Source organism: Pantherophis guttatus, chromosome 2 (genome assembly GCF_059756535.1).
Source record: "Pantherophis guttatus breed Tessera chromosome 2, ASM5975653v1, whole genome shotgun sequence".
NCBI classification, from domain to species: Eukaryota; Metazoa; Chordata; class Lepidosauria; order Squamata; family Colubridae; genus Pantherophis; species Pantherophis guttatus.
Genome location: NC_142064.1, coordinates 187756949 through 187770486, shown reverse-complemented (window position 1 = coordinate 187770486; position 13538 = coordinate 187756949). Strand labels below are relative to the sequence as shown.

General features: G+C 38.9%; 1 long non-coding RNA gene across 1 annotated transcript; it reads left to right on the top strand.

The window, feature by feature from the left end:
* Window positions 1-2149: 2149 nt before the first annotated feature.
* Window positions 2150-7268, top strand: LOC117656828 (uncharacterized). The gene is made up of 3 exons (XR_004589022.3): window positions 2150-2263; window positions 6101-6139; window positions 6430-7268. It is a non-coding gene; the product is annotated as an uncharacterized LOC117656828 (long non-coding RNA).
* Window positions 7269-13538: the final 6270 nt, after the last annotated feature.

Below are 13538 nucleotides of genomic sequence, written 5' to 3'. Positions count from 1 at the left end.
AAAAAGGATCAAGCAACTGCCCTTGGAAGCAGGCCAGATTGGTTGTGAATCAGAGTCAAGATTATCACTTGCTGATCCCTGAAATTGCTCCCCAGAGCAACTGTTGCATTAGGTTGAAGGCCAGGGTCATCACTCAGTCAATTCCTCTGAGGCCTCATGCAGCATGTAGGTTAACTGATGTCAAACTGCCCCTGTTCACATCCTGCAGAGCTGGCAAAACCAAAGGAGCAAGAGCAATACAGATTTCAGGAAAGTAGCTTTCATGCTTATTGGTGGTAAATAAACTTTGCAAGCTGAAATAGAAGTTTCCAGTCTCAGTTATAGTGAGTTAATTAAGGTAGAGCCTCTTTGAAGCCCTTTTCCCAGAATTTTCATCATCCGGAATGAATTGCTTCTAATCATGAATGTCCCTAACTATTAATTCTATTTACAGCAGAAGAGGCTGGGCTTGTAAAATGGCATCCAGAAGCCCCATACCACTGGGTGGAGCTGGTCAGCTGATCCTTGGAAGCTCACCCCAAGGTTCTGAAAGAGGCAGGCCCAACAAAATGAATTCATAGATCACAGGTGTCAAACTTGTGGGCTCACGTTGCCATCATGTGATGTTTTGTGATGTTTTTCCCATTCATGGGCTAGATGCGGGTGACGCATCCAGCCGATGGGCCACCAGGTTGACACCCTTGTCATAGATCACAATTCAACCCAGACTGATTGATTTTCTTTTTTTTCCCATTGATTTTTGCTACTCCAAGAAACATTAATTGTTGTCTTGATGTAATTGAGGCTACTGCTTAAAATAATAATCCAACTATTCAACTATTCTGCAACAGATTTTGCCCTCTGGCTGTTAAGCTGTCTCAAGAGACCTTCTGACAATTTTTGCTGAAGAAGATTTTTCTGTATTAATAAAGCATCATTTTGTTTTCAGGCATTTTCTACTTCTGGTATGCTGGTTTCCAGTTAGCCACGAAGCCACTGTCAGTCTGTACTCAAAAAGGACCTTCATATTGCCAGAGCTACTATTGCTTCTTTTAAAAAAACATGTCACCAATTCCACAGAGAACAATGGTACCCAGTACAGCTCTTAGTTCTCTGCAATCTCCTATTGTACTGCCTTGTCAAAGGACTAGATATAATGCATCTTCAGCAAGCCCAGGATAGCAAGCTTTGTCTCATTCAGTGGTAAGTATGCTTATGTGCTGATGGAAACAATTGAATCTCCCACATAGAATTAATGTGGTAGAATATCATGAGAGGGTAGATCCCCAGTAGGGAGACGGTGCACTCCAGAGAAGTAAGAGGCAACTCAGCCCACATATCATGTGTGAGAGAAAGAAGGTAAAGATAATCTCTTTCTTATAGTAGAATTCTCTGTCTGACAAGATTTTGTCTGTAAGTCTGAAACAATAGAGAACTAAGCCTGAAAGAACTTACATATGACATGCTTGGTTTTAGGCCTGACAGATAATGATGAATGTTCCCTGCTTTCCATGAGAGATCAGTTGTGGAAGTAGGAGTGAGAACTTCTATAATGTACCCTTCAGACAGCTGTACTAGCAGAGCTATGGTGTAAACTGATCCAACTACAACAGGCAGAAGATCCAAATGCCAGATGTGTCCTTCCAGAAATTGTACTTGGCTGAAGGGACGAACAGGTGCTGCAGCAACTGTTCTCTGCGATCCTCAATGAAGACCGTGTGATGAAGGATGACAGCATAAATGTCATTGTCATTTGCAATGTCATTTCGATATACACAAACCACTGGATGCTCCTGTATAGGACTCTGCATCTCCAAGGACAAAACAGCATTGCTGCTACTCGTTTTTTCTTTATCACAACCAAACCAGTGACTTGGTTCCTCCTCTGGGTCATCCTTGCATCTACCCCATTTTGCAGAAAACACTCTAGAAAAGTTCACACAACACCCTAGAACCATCACATTGAAATGAAAATCATCTAATATTAAAGTACAAGCAAAATAATCACACGTTACGCAGAGATGTACACAGAACCATAACAAAGAAACGTCTCATTCAGAACCATAACAAAGAAGCAATCATATTCTTGCACATGCTTGTCACGGGGTGAAAGAGGGTTTGGCATAAGAGGCATTATTGTTTCTAGAAATGTTTACTGTCAGACATTGCATATAACATGCTTTGTTAGCTTCTTTCCTTAAGAGAGGTCTGCTACAAGCCAAAGGAAGCTAATCTAAGGAATCTCCAGGAACAAAGGAAGCCCCAGTGTGATCCTGACCTACAGGTATTATTTACTATCAAATCTTTTGCACTGAATGAGTAGGCAAACTAAAATTCTTTTATGTGATTTGCTTGTACCTGCATACATAGAAGGACCTGAGCTCAGGAAAGAGTCAAATAGGGTGCACATCAGGGGTGGGTTCTAAATTGTTTTACTACCGGTTCTGTGGGTGTGGCTTATTTTGTGGGCATGGCTTGATGGTCATGTGACAATTATTTAGGATTTAGCAAAGGTACTGGTCTACCAGGCTTTTAACTGCTTGCAGAGCTGTACCGATCTACCCATTTATTTTTGCAGGCACTGGTCTACCCATTTATTTTTGCAGGCACTGATCTACTCATGTATTTTTGCAGGCACTGATCTACTCATGTATTTTTGCAAGCACCCGTCTATTCATTTGTTTTCTTTTAACACTGATCAGCTGTAGGACAGCCCTTTGAAGCCCTGCAGCAACAGTTTTTTTTCCCTCTAGCCATCAGCTGGGACTCAGGAGGAGCAATAGATTGGGGGTGGGGCCAAATAAAAGGTAAGAATAATGTGGGGGCTGGGTTGGGGGGGCATCGGGGGCCAAACCGGTAGCGGTGACTTCAGGGGGGAAGGGGGGAGGGAGAGCTGCACCCGTTGAATGCCTGCCTGGCTCTTGGAAACCCTGGTGGGGAACAGAGGAAGGAGTGAGGGAACCCATTGGTGTCTCTGTGTGAGCTGATATTGTACGTTTATTAAACCGCTGAATAGCTGAAGGATTCTGGGTGGTTTAGTGATTTGGGCTGCCTTAGAAACCACAAAACGAATGACGAAAATAAAATTACCTCACCCAAAGGAAAATGGGTGTGTATGTCAAGAGCCAATTCTTTGAGGCAGCTTTCAGTAGGCAAGGACCCCAACCAGCTGCCTACAAGCCCCGGCGGAGGAGTGGATGAAAACTTTTTACAGATGCGGGCAGATGGCAACTGAAGACACGAGAGACACTGTTGGATGAAGGGATTAATCTAACTTGGTTACAGTATAATCAGCTTCAACTGAGATGGAAAGAGGACCAAAAAATTGGTATAATGTTGCATGAGGAAGAACTGGTTAGACATATAAAAGAAAAAGGTCCAATGCATATTAAAAGGCTTTATAATGTTTTGTTAGAAAGGGATTTAGAAACTGAATTCGTTAAAGATTGTATGATTAAGTGGGCACAAAATTTTGCAGAACCAGTGATGTTGGAAACATGGGAAAAAATCTGGATTCAGAATGTTAAATTTACACAGTCACAGAATTTGAGGGAGAATTTTTATAAAATGTTTTACAGATGGCATTTAGATCCTAAGAAATTGTCGTGTATGTACCCTAATGTTCAACCAAAATGTTGGAGATGTGATTGCTTAGATGCTACATATTACCATGTTTGGTGGACCTGTAAGAAAGTGAAGGCTTTTTGGATAAAAATTTGGTGGGTCATGCAGAATGTCTTGAAGAAAAAAAATTGGTTTTCTCCACAATTGTTTTTATTGGGTATAGTTAAGGGGTTTCACATTGGGTGAAACAAAGTTGATATTGTATATGATAACAGCTGCGAGATTACTGATAGGTCAATACTGGAAAAATGAAACTATACCCACTATTGATGAATGGACTTTGAAGATGGCCAGTTTTGCAGAGATGGCGAAGATTTCAGCATATTTAAAAGATCGCTCACTAGAGACTTATGTATGGGAATGGAAAAAGTGGATAGATTATGTGCAGAACAAATATCAAATTAGGAAGTATCAGATAGCTTTTAATTGAAAGTGTTATATAGAGATAGAAATAGAGATAGAAATATGTGGATTTTGTTAAGATGGAAAATATATTGGGGTTGGAGGGGTTCAAGTTTTATAAAAAGGGGATTTTGATTTGGATTATACTTTGTGGAAGTCCGGGGGGAGGGGTGGGTTGGGGGGGGTTAGGGAGGGTTAGGGGGGGTTAGGGAGGGCTGGGGGGGGAAATGGGGTAAAAATGTAACTGTAAAACTTTTTTAATAAAAAAAAAAAAGAAAACTTGTAAAAAAAATGTGGTTTATTTATTTATACAGGTAGTCCTCAATTTACAACAATTCATTTAGTGACTGTTCAAAGTTACAACGGCCTTGACCATTTTTCACAGTTACAACCTTCGCAGCATCCCCATGGTCACGTCATTAAAATTCAGTTTTTAAGAAGAGATTAGCAGTCACTTATCTGAAATGGTATAGGCTCTCCATTTCCTAGTCGTGCAACTCAGCATATAATTATGCAAGCTACATGACCACAGAAATGTCTTCTGACAACACTTTAATGCATATATGGATCAACAACTAAGAAGAAAGATGTTGGGAGTCAATCTCTCCATTAATTCAGCCCCACCTTTTCTATAGTCTTTCACATCCTCACATGGGAGAGGGGTGCACAAGAGAAAGTACGTGGAAGGAAGTGAGAAAGTCCTTACTTTCCTTACAAATCTTTTTATAGTGCCAGATTCTGCTTCACTTTCTTCCTTTTTCAGGCAGTAGATGCTCTTGGACTTGCACTGGCCACTTCTTCCTCCTCCTAACTTGCCCCTACAACAGGGGTGAAATCCAGCAGGTTTTGACAGATTCTGGAGAACCAGTAGCAGAAATTTTGAGCAGTTCGGAGAACTGGTAGTGGAAATTTTTAGTGGTTCGGAGAACTGGCAAATACCACCTCTGGCTGGCCCCAGAATAGGGTGGGAATGGAGATTTTGCAATATACTTCCCCCAGGAGTAGGGAGAGAATGGAGTTTTTGCAGTATCCTTCCCCTGTAATGGGGAGGGAATGGAGATTTTCCAGTATCCTTCCCCTGCCACGCCCACCAAGCCACACTACACCCACTAAGCCATGCTCACAGAACCGACAGTAACAAAAAATTGGATTTCACAACTGCCCTATAAGCTTGTTATCTCTCTTTGTTGGGCAATGTTTTGGTAACCCAGTATTCTCTTCTCCCTATACAACTAAGATTGTGCTAAAAGGGTGGGGCAGTATTAGATTTATCATCACCAGATTAGCATCAGCAGGGCTGCAAGATAAATTTATACTTTTGTGATCCTGTTGTTTTCTATTAAATTCACCGTCTCCACTGTGCAGAAATTCATAGTTGTAAAAATCCTTGCCAGCTTCTCCAACATTAAACTCTACGGAGCCTTTGATTTGATTTCCTCAAGCTATTATTCAGATTGCCCATTCCTATTATTTCGTTGGCTTTAGGGATTTTGCTAGCCTGCTTGTTGACAGATTGCTCCAACACAGCAACATCTAAATGCTGTATGATAACATTGACTGCCTAAGGAGCCAGGGTGTCTCTTTCAAGTCAAAGTGTTCAATATTCTGGTAGGAAAATTTGACATTAGCATATTTCTTGCACAATTGACCTCAGCATGGAAGGAGGCTATAGCAACTGATATTGCACACCTTCTGACAGAAGTGAGGGCGCTGGCCTAACTGCAATATTTAAAACATTGCCTCATTAACAAGGGGGAAGGGGGGTTAACATGAAGAAGCCGCTTCTATGGCAATCTGGTGGTAGACGTTATCCATTCATCCTGGACATGTTAATTTAATCTGGGCAGTTGCCTGTGATCTAGAAAGTATGGTGAATTCTAATAGGTTACAACCCTGAATATCATTGACTGTGTACATGAAAGAATTGTGAACATTTTCTAGGCATAAAGCCATGCAGGATGCTGGCTAGCGAATGCAACAACACTTTTGTCCTTTAGGTTATGGAACCTATAAAACATTTTTTAAATGACACGTGTCGTATCTCAAAGGAACTCCTATTTACTCCATTCTTTCTCCTTTGTTGCTTCTGCTCCAGCTGTTTCTGTGTCTTTTGATCAGCTGCAAGAAGTCACAGGTGAGTCACATTTCATCTTTTTATAACTGCCATCTTGTTTGCTTTATATATTTATATATAATAAGATGCTCTCCTGAAGTAGAAAAGAAGAAGAAAAAAGAGAGGCAAGGATCAGAACCAATCCCCTGGCAGTGGCCTGGCACTGCAGGTTGCCAGCAAAATCCACTTTAATGGAAACAGACATTGATTGAGCATGCAATCAATTGTGCTCCATGAATTCAAGTAATATTGGTGCCAAGGTTTCTGATAGGTTGCTGTTTTAATGATGATCTCACCGTACTCATTTCCAGAAAGCAGCATGGATAAAAGTTGTACCTCTAATACAACTTTTGGTCAATCAAGCAGAAATTCTGCTCAATCAAGTAGGAAACAACTCTCTAATCAAGGAACTACCAAGGGAAAAAAACCACATCTCCATCAACACTGGCAAGTCAAGCTACTGCTTATAAATGGGGAGCAAATGCCAAACTCCCTAGCACTGATGATGTTACCTAATTGGGTAATGAAACATCTGCAAGCAAGCAAGCAAGCTCAGACAGCACCAAGGACTCTACTATTGTATCTCTCAATGCACACCTTTCATTGTACTGCACAATATGATTGAATATGATTCACACTAGTTTTGGAGAAAAGCAAATAAAGATAAATGCTTTCGTAGTCCAACGTAGATGCCCTTATTTTCACTTACCAAATTCTATGCTCTTCAGTGTTCTGTACCAAAATGAACTGCTTCAGTGAAACTTGATCTCTTCAGGGCGCTGATGACTGAGATATTTCTTCTTGCTTTCAATATTAGAAAACTCATTTAAAACTCATTAGCCTAAACAATGTCAAGAGATTTTTTTTAAAAAAAAAAAAGTTTCAGAAAATGTACTAACAGTAATTAATTCTAAGTCTTAAATAATGGCAGTAAAATTTGTACCTAATGATACTCGTTTGTATTAAAATGCTTTTGCAGCTACATAGTTGCAACAAAAGTCACTGTCTTATCTAAGGTGTTCTATTTTCAAATCAATCTAGATTCATGAGAAATGATGAAGTATTCTACTTTTTGCACCCAGATTTTTGAAGTGTTGGAACTTCCTATACTGTTGAAGATCACTTTAGAAAATTACATATCGTGAAAATTAATGGTGTGCATTACATAGCAAATGTTGAGTCTCCATCCACGAAATATAACTGCAACTTGTCCAAAACAGAATTTTGAATTTGCAATGTATTCTGAATGGGAATGATCACATAATTGATTTGAAGTAGAGTCAGGGGAATGAAATATTAATAATCTTATAGTCAATCCCCAATATGCCTGAAATCTCCACTGCAAATAAAACATCTGCAAACAAACAAACAAGTTCAGGGAGCACCAAGAACTCCACAGTTCAATTGTTCATGTAAACAACAGTTCCACAGTTGTTTACATGAAAAGAAGGAAACCTAAAATTTAAGATATCTACCCCAATAAGAATATATTTGAAGAAAAGAGAAAAAAAGAAACACACACAACAAAGTACAGTGGAATTTCCCCACTTTTTCAAATTGCAGAAGACCACTCCAATTAAAATTGATTCAGTAGATTTCTCCAGTCACCCATAAAAGTATATATGTAGCGCATATTGGAAAAATTACTATGTGCAATTTCCAGTTTGTTTTGCCTGCAGCACATTCCCAGTCAATGCTTACATCTAGATCAGAATGTTGCAGGAAAAGAAACAGGACCAGGCCAAGCTCTTCAATGCAGGAAAGAGTTTATTGTGCACGGTTCAAACAGCCCAAAGGCAAACAAAAAGTCTGAACACCGAGGGGTCCTTCATGACAAGTATTTATACAATCCAATTGCATATGCATATCAGGGAGCGTTACATTTAACACATAGGAACTAACCTCCATCAGTTTGCAAGGATCAAAGAGGAGAGGAAATAATAAACACCCACTAACACATTCATGTTCTCTGGTCAGTGTCTCAAGACAAAACATAAGAAGATAAGGGACTGGAAGACGCCTCAAGGGTAATAAAGGAAGCAGCATTTGTTATCCGGGGATATACATGACATTTGGGGTACAATAAACAGTGAGTAACAGGATACATCTGTTTTGGGTCATTTTACCCTTTTACAGATAAGTACCTTCGTCAATCCAGCAACCTTTTATCGGCACGGAAGAGGAACTTCAGCCTTGGCCAAAGTTTTAGGACATTAATATTAGAAGTTTAGCCAATATCAGAATTTGGTCTGCCTCAAGAACAAGCACATAAAATAGTTAACTGGAAAACTGGAGCAAAAGGCAGGCAAAAGAAATGAACAATGGGCAACAGTTGATTTGATCTACACAGGTACTCCCTGGGTTAAGAACATCTGCCCTTCCAAAATCTTTAATCCTAATAATTATTAAGAATTCAGAGTCCCTTTCAAGTGAGGTAAAGCATCATTCTATTTGGATGGATATTTAGATATTTAACATTACTCTTAACATTTAACATTTGTGTCTGTAAACATACTTTTGATGGGACAAATTCAGATATGGACACTCCTGTTCAGCTGAGGCATCAGAACTAATTGTAATATTTGCATAAATTTAGGGAATTGTTTTTTCACTGCTTTCTGTCTCCACAAAGCTGATCTCATATGTGGTCCCAAAAATCCAAAGAATGTCATTATAAAAGAAGAAAAAAAAGAATAAGATCATTTTAAACGTTTGCCACATTTCTCATATTTATCAATTTTCTGAAAACTATTCATCCGGAGCAATTAATATACTCACTTTAGAATGCAACAGAAATAGAAGTAACCAGACAAACAATGAAGATGCTTTGAATGTATGAACAAATGACAATAAAATTTCAAAAGTTTATTATTGTGAAGTCCTATGACTAGCCATAAGTTTATTTTGTTCTATCAAAATTTAATAGCTCGATTTAACTTTGTATTAGTCTCCAATTATTTTTGAGCTACATTCATATCCTTTTTTTTATCAAACAGAATTGGAGTCCACAGCCTCCACTAATGTGAAGTGATTAAACCTATAATGAGTGATTACTTTCATATAAACCTCCATGACACGCATTAATTTAAGATTCCCTGAAGTATAGATAATGCTGTAAAATTTCTGTCCTTTCTTAGAAGGAGCTGAGTCAGTTCTGAGCTTAACTTTATTATGCTGTTAGATTTATAAAGAGGACACCACCAAAAAACAATGAATTTTCTAGAAATTTTATCATTTACCCAAGAACAGTAACAACTTATAAATTATTCTCTCTAAACTGTTTAACTTTTGGTTTTCCTGCATTTACAACAACAGTGACCATGGTAGGAGGAATTGAAGCCAGGCGTTATACAGACAGTAAAAATTGAAAGAATTGAATCTAATTCCTTATGTTTTTGTTGTAGTGATCCCAATTAAAAATACTGAGGTCTAAAACCAAAGTTCTAACTTCTTAAATCCCACTCATTTACTTGTATCAAACTTGTGAATTACACTGCGAATTCAGCAGGGTCATGCCAAGTTTGTTGATTAGCAAGTACTGTTATTTATCTGCAGTGAGAATCTGTCATTAGCTTTTTATTCCATTAAAGAGTTGGTCTATTTTTTTTTCTAAACATGTCAGTTACTGGGATTTACTTGAATCCCTGACACCAGCTTAATTTGCAAAATCACTGTTTATTAAGAAGAGGGTTTTCAAGACAGCTTGGGAGACCCAGAGGGAACCTCAAAGCCCCCGTTATTAAAACCTGATGAATCTCTTTATTAGAATAATTATTTATACTTGAGCAAAATGCTTCTATGGATGTGCTGCCAAATTTAATGGGTCAAGGTGTAAGAAGAGCAAGGTCAATAGAGTTAACATAATTCTGTTATATTTCCTAAGATTAGTTAATAAATCCTGCTTATTTTGCTCCATGCAACTGGTGTTTTTGACTTTCCTCAGGCAAACACTTAAGGGGACGAGTAGCTTGGCTTGATATGGAAGAGCAACCAGATAATGACCACCGTATCAATTGAGATTGATTATGAAAGTTTGGCCATCTGAATTATTCAATTCTATTTTGTTAAGCCTCTAAGTCAGGGGTGTCAAAATGGCAGCCCACGGGCCGGATGCATCACGCACCGGCCCTGCCCAACCGAGCTCTGTGAAGGGAAAAATGTTGTGATACATCATGTGATGGCAACGTGACACCACAAGTTTGACACCCGTGCTCTAAGTCCTTTGTTAAAACCCAATCCTGCATAACATTTTTTTCAAACTATGAGTTATATTTAATCTTTTGAGTTTCATATGTGAAGATTGAACTGGAAAAAAAAATGTATTACTTAAACTTAGATAAATAATAGCATTTCTCCATTTATCTGTTTTTCCTCTCATAATAGATCAATTTGATGAGAGTTTGAAAAGCTTTTACATAACCAGGTAAACTGCAGATAGAAAGCCTTATGTTCCTTTAAAAGGAACAAATTGCATAGCTTTCATTATTTTTCATATTCTTGTTTGCTCCTGTTTTGCCATATTTTCTAGCAAAATACTTTGTGTTACTTTCTCAGAAAATACTTTGTGTTCTATGAGTATCTGACTCATTTTCTTGAACATATCCATTTGAAATGCCTTCTTTCATCTGGAATGGCTGTTCACATATCCTTACTACTGTACAAGGGTATCCACAGCACTTTCAGGTTGGTTGTCACATTCATCCAATCCGATGTTGGGTCTTTTGCAATGGTGGGATTCAGCCAGTTCGCAGCACTTCGGGAGAACCGGTTGTTAACTTTCTGAACAGTTTGGTGAACTGGTTGTTGGAAGAAATCATTATGGCAGAGAACCAGTTGTTAAATTATTTGAATCCTACCACTGGTCTTTTGTATGTGTAACCTCCCACCTTACTGGCTCTATTATTCCAGTTTCATGATTGAGCCCATTTGAAGCAACCATCAAGTACTGTACCTACAGTAAGTGTGATGAAATGACTGAAGACCCTGGGAAAGTGGAGGACGGAACTCCACAGTAGGAGGAGAAAGCAGAGCTATTACAGAAAAGATTCTTGAAATCAGGGAAGGGAGGTGCTGCATCCAGGCTCCACTCCAGTTTACAGACGCAGCCATGCTCTGATTGGCTGTTTCAATTCAGGTACGAGCATATAAGGAGCTGTCGAAGTGCTGACAGCTGCTGCTCCTGTTAGCCGAGTAGCCTAGCTGGCCGCAATGCTAGCAAACCTGTTAAAATGCATGTTAGCTTTTACCTCAACCTGTCTTGCCTCAGTCTGTTTGGCCCTTACAGGGTCATAACAGGAGGAAATTTGAAAAAAGGGACTCGAATAATTTAATTACACTAGGCATAAGTTCCTTGGGAAGCCTTCAAGATTCTACTACATTCTTTTTCTAGTACAGGTATTTCTTTATTTATGACCACAATTGAGCCCAAGATTTCTGTTGTTAAGTGAAACATCTGTTAAGTGAGTTTTGCCTCATTCTACAACTTTTCTTGCCATAATTGTTAAGTAATCACTGCAGTTCTCAAATTAGTAACACAGCTGTCAAGTGAATCTGGCTTCTCCATTAAGTTTGCTTGTCAAAAGGTCACAAAAGATGATCACATGACCCTGGGACACTGCAATAGTCATAAACATGAGTCAGTTGCCAAGCATCTGAATTTTGATCACGTGACCATGCAGATGCTGCAATGGTTGTAAGTGTGAAAAATGGTCACTTTTTTCTGTGCCTTTGTAACTCTGAAAGGTCACTAAAGAGGACTACCTGTAATAAAAAAATATTTTCAGAAATCCAAGCAATTGTTTCCTGAGTTGGCTTCTGTGAAGAGCCTGATATCAGGATAATGGAACAACCATTATAGATGGACAGTTTCTAAGGAAGTTCAATGGCAACAACTTTCAGATCTCCCTTCAGTCCTGATCAAATAGCCCCACCATTCTCAATATCACCATTATAATTCAACAGATGATACAGCCTGAAAATTCTCTGAGGTCTATCTATTGTTAGGTGCTTTAGGTCCTTAGTGAAGTTCGTCATCTACTAATGTTTCCAGTCTCCACAAGTCTCCAGTTCCAAGTATCCCCTCTGCTCTTACAGTGGCAACTGCCACAGGACACTAGTATTGATTCTCCATTGAACTGTACCAATTGTATAGTTGAACCAACAACCTTACTCATTGCCAGGTCTATGCCAAGCACTTTGGATCATAGCACTTGAATCTGAAAGTCAGATGTCCACGTTATTCAATTAATCTGCCATAATTTTTAATCACTGACAAAAGGAGAGGGGGGCATAAAAAGGCATTCTAGCATGGAGTCACTCTATGGAAGGAAATGACAGAGACCAGACTCTCGAGGCCTTTATCTGCAGTTTCCCAAGGAATTTCAGTCAGGCAGGTGAGATTCTTGTAAATAGATGTTTACCAATAAAGAAACAGCTTTGGACTATTCATGGAGTTGTTCTGGTTCTGGTTTTGGTTGTGCCTGACAACCCCAGAGGTAAATGTAGACAGGAAATCACAGTCCCACCAGGAAGATTAAAAAGGATCCTTAGCCACCTAGCCTGACTAGGTGGCTCAGTGGCTAAGACACTGAGTTTGTCGATCAGAAAGGTCGGCAGTTTGGTAGTTCGAATCCCTAGTACAGGTCTCCTGTGTGAGCAGGGGGTTGGATTAGATGACCTCCAAGGTCCCTTCCAACTATTACTGTAACTGATTTTTAAACAAGTTAAATGACCATGTCCTCTGGATGTACAGTATGTGTTCTCTATTCATGGTTCCCTCATTCTAATTGAAGTTACTTACTTCAGAAAAAATCCTTTTGACCACAATGGCACTTCCCAAGGAAAATGTATTATATTATGGTCCAATAATAATGTATAAAGTATTTCATTAATTACCCTTATGGGTTTTTTTCTTCTGAGGAATTCAGGATGGAATATATAGCCCTCCCAAAATTATCTTTAAAGTTATCCTTAAAATAGATTAAAACAAAACAATAATGACTGGCCCATAGTCATGCAGTGTTCTTCCTGATTGCTGAATCTGGATTCCCTGCTCACAATTCAATAATCCAGCCACTATTCCAGACAAGTTAATGTAGAGCTCTGCCGATTTTAGAAGAATTAATTAAGGGAGAGATATAGTATGGATTCAAATGAACAGAAATTGTTGCAAACAAAATACCGAAAGGCAAAAATAAATGTAATGGAAGTTAGGAACAAACAGGGGACTGTTATTCAGCTGTACATTAGTGCTACAGGGAATAACAGGAAAAACACACTGAAGTCTGTCAGTAGGGGAACATTTTCAGTTGATTTTTTTTTCTTTTTGTTACTTTTAAGTTGCAGGGCCCTTTCTAAAATGGAAAAAGCCAGGTGTTACAAAGCCAAAGGAAAATAATGGTGGTGTGACTAGCTGTGAATC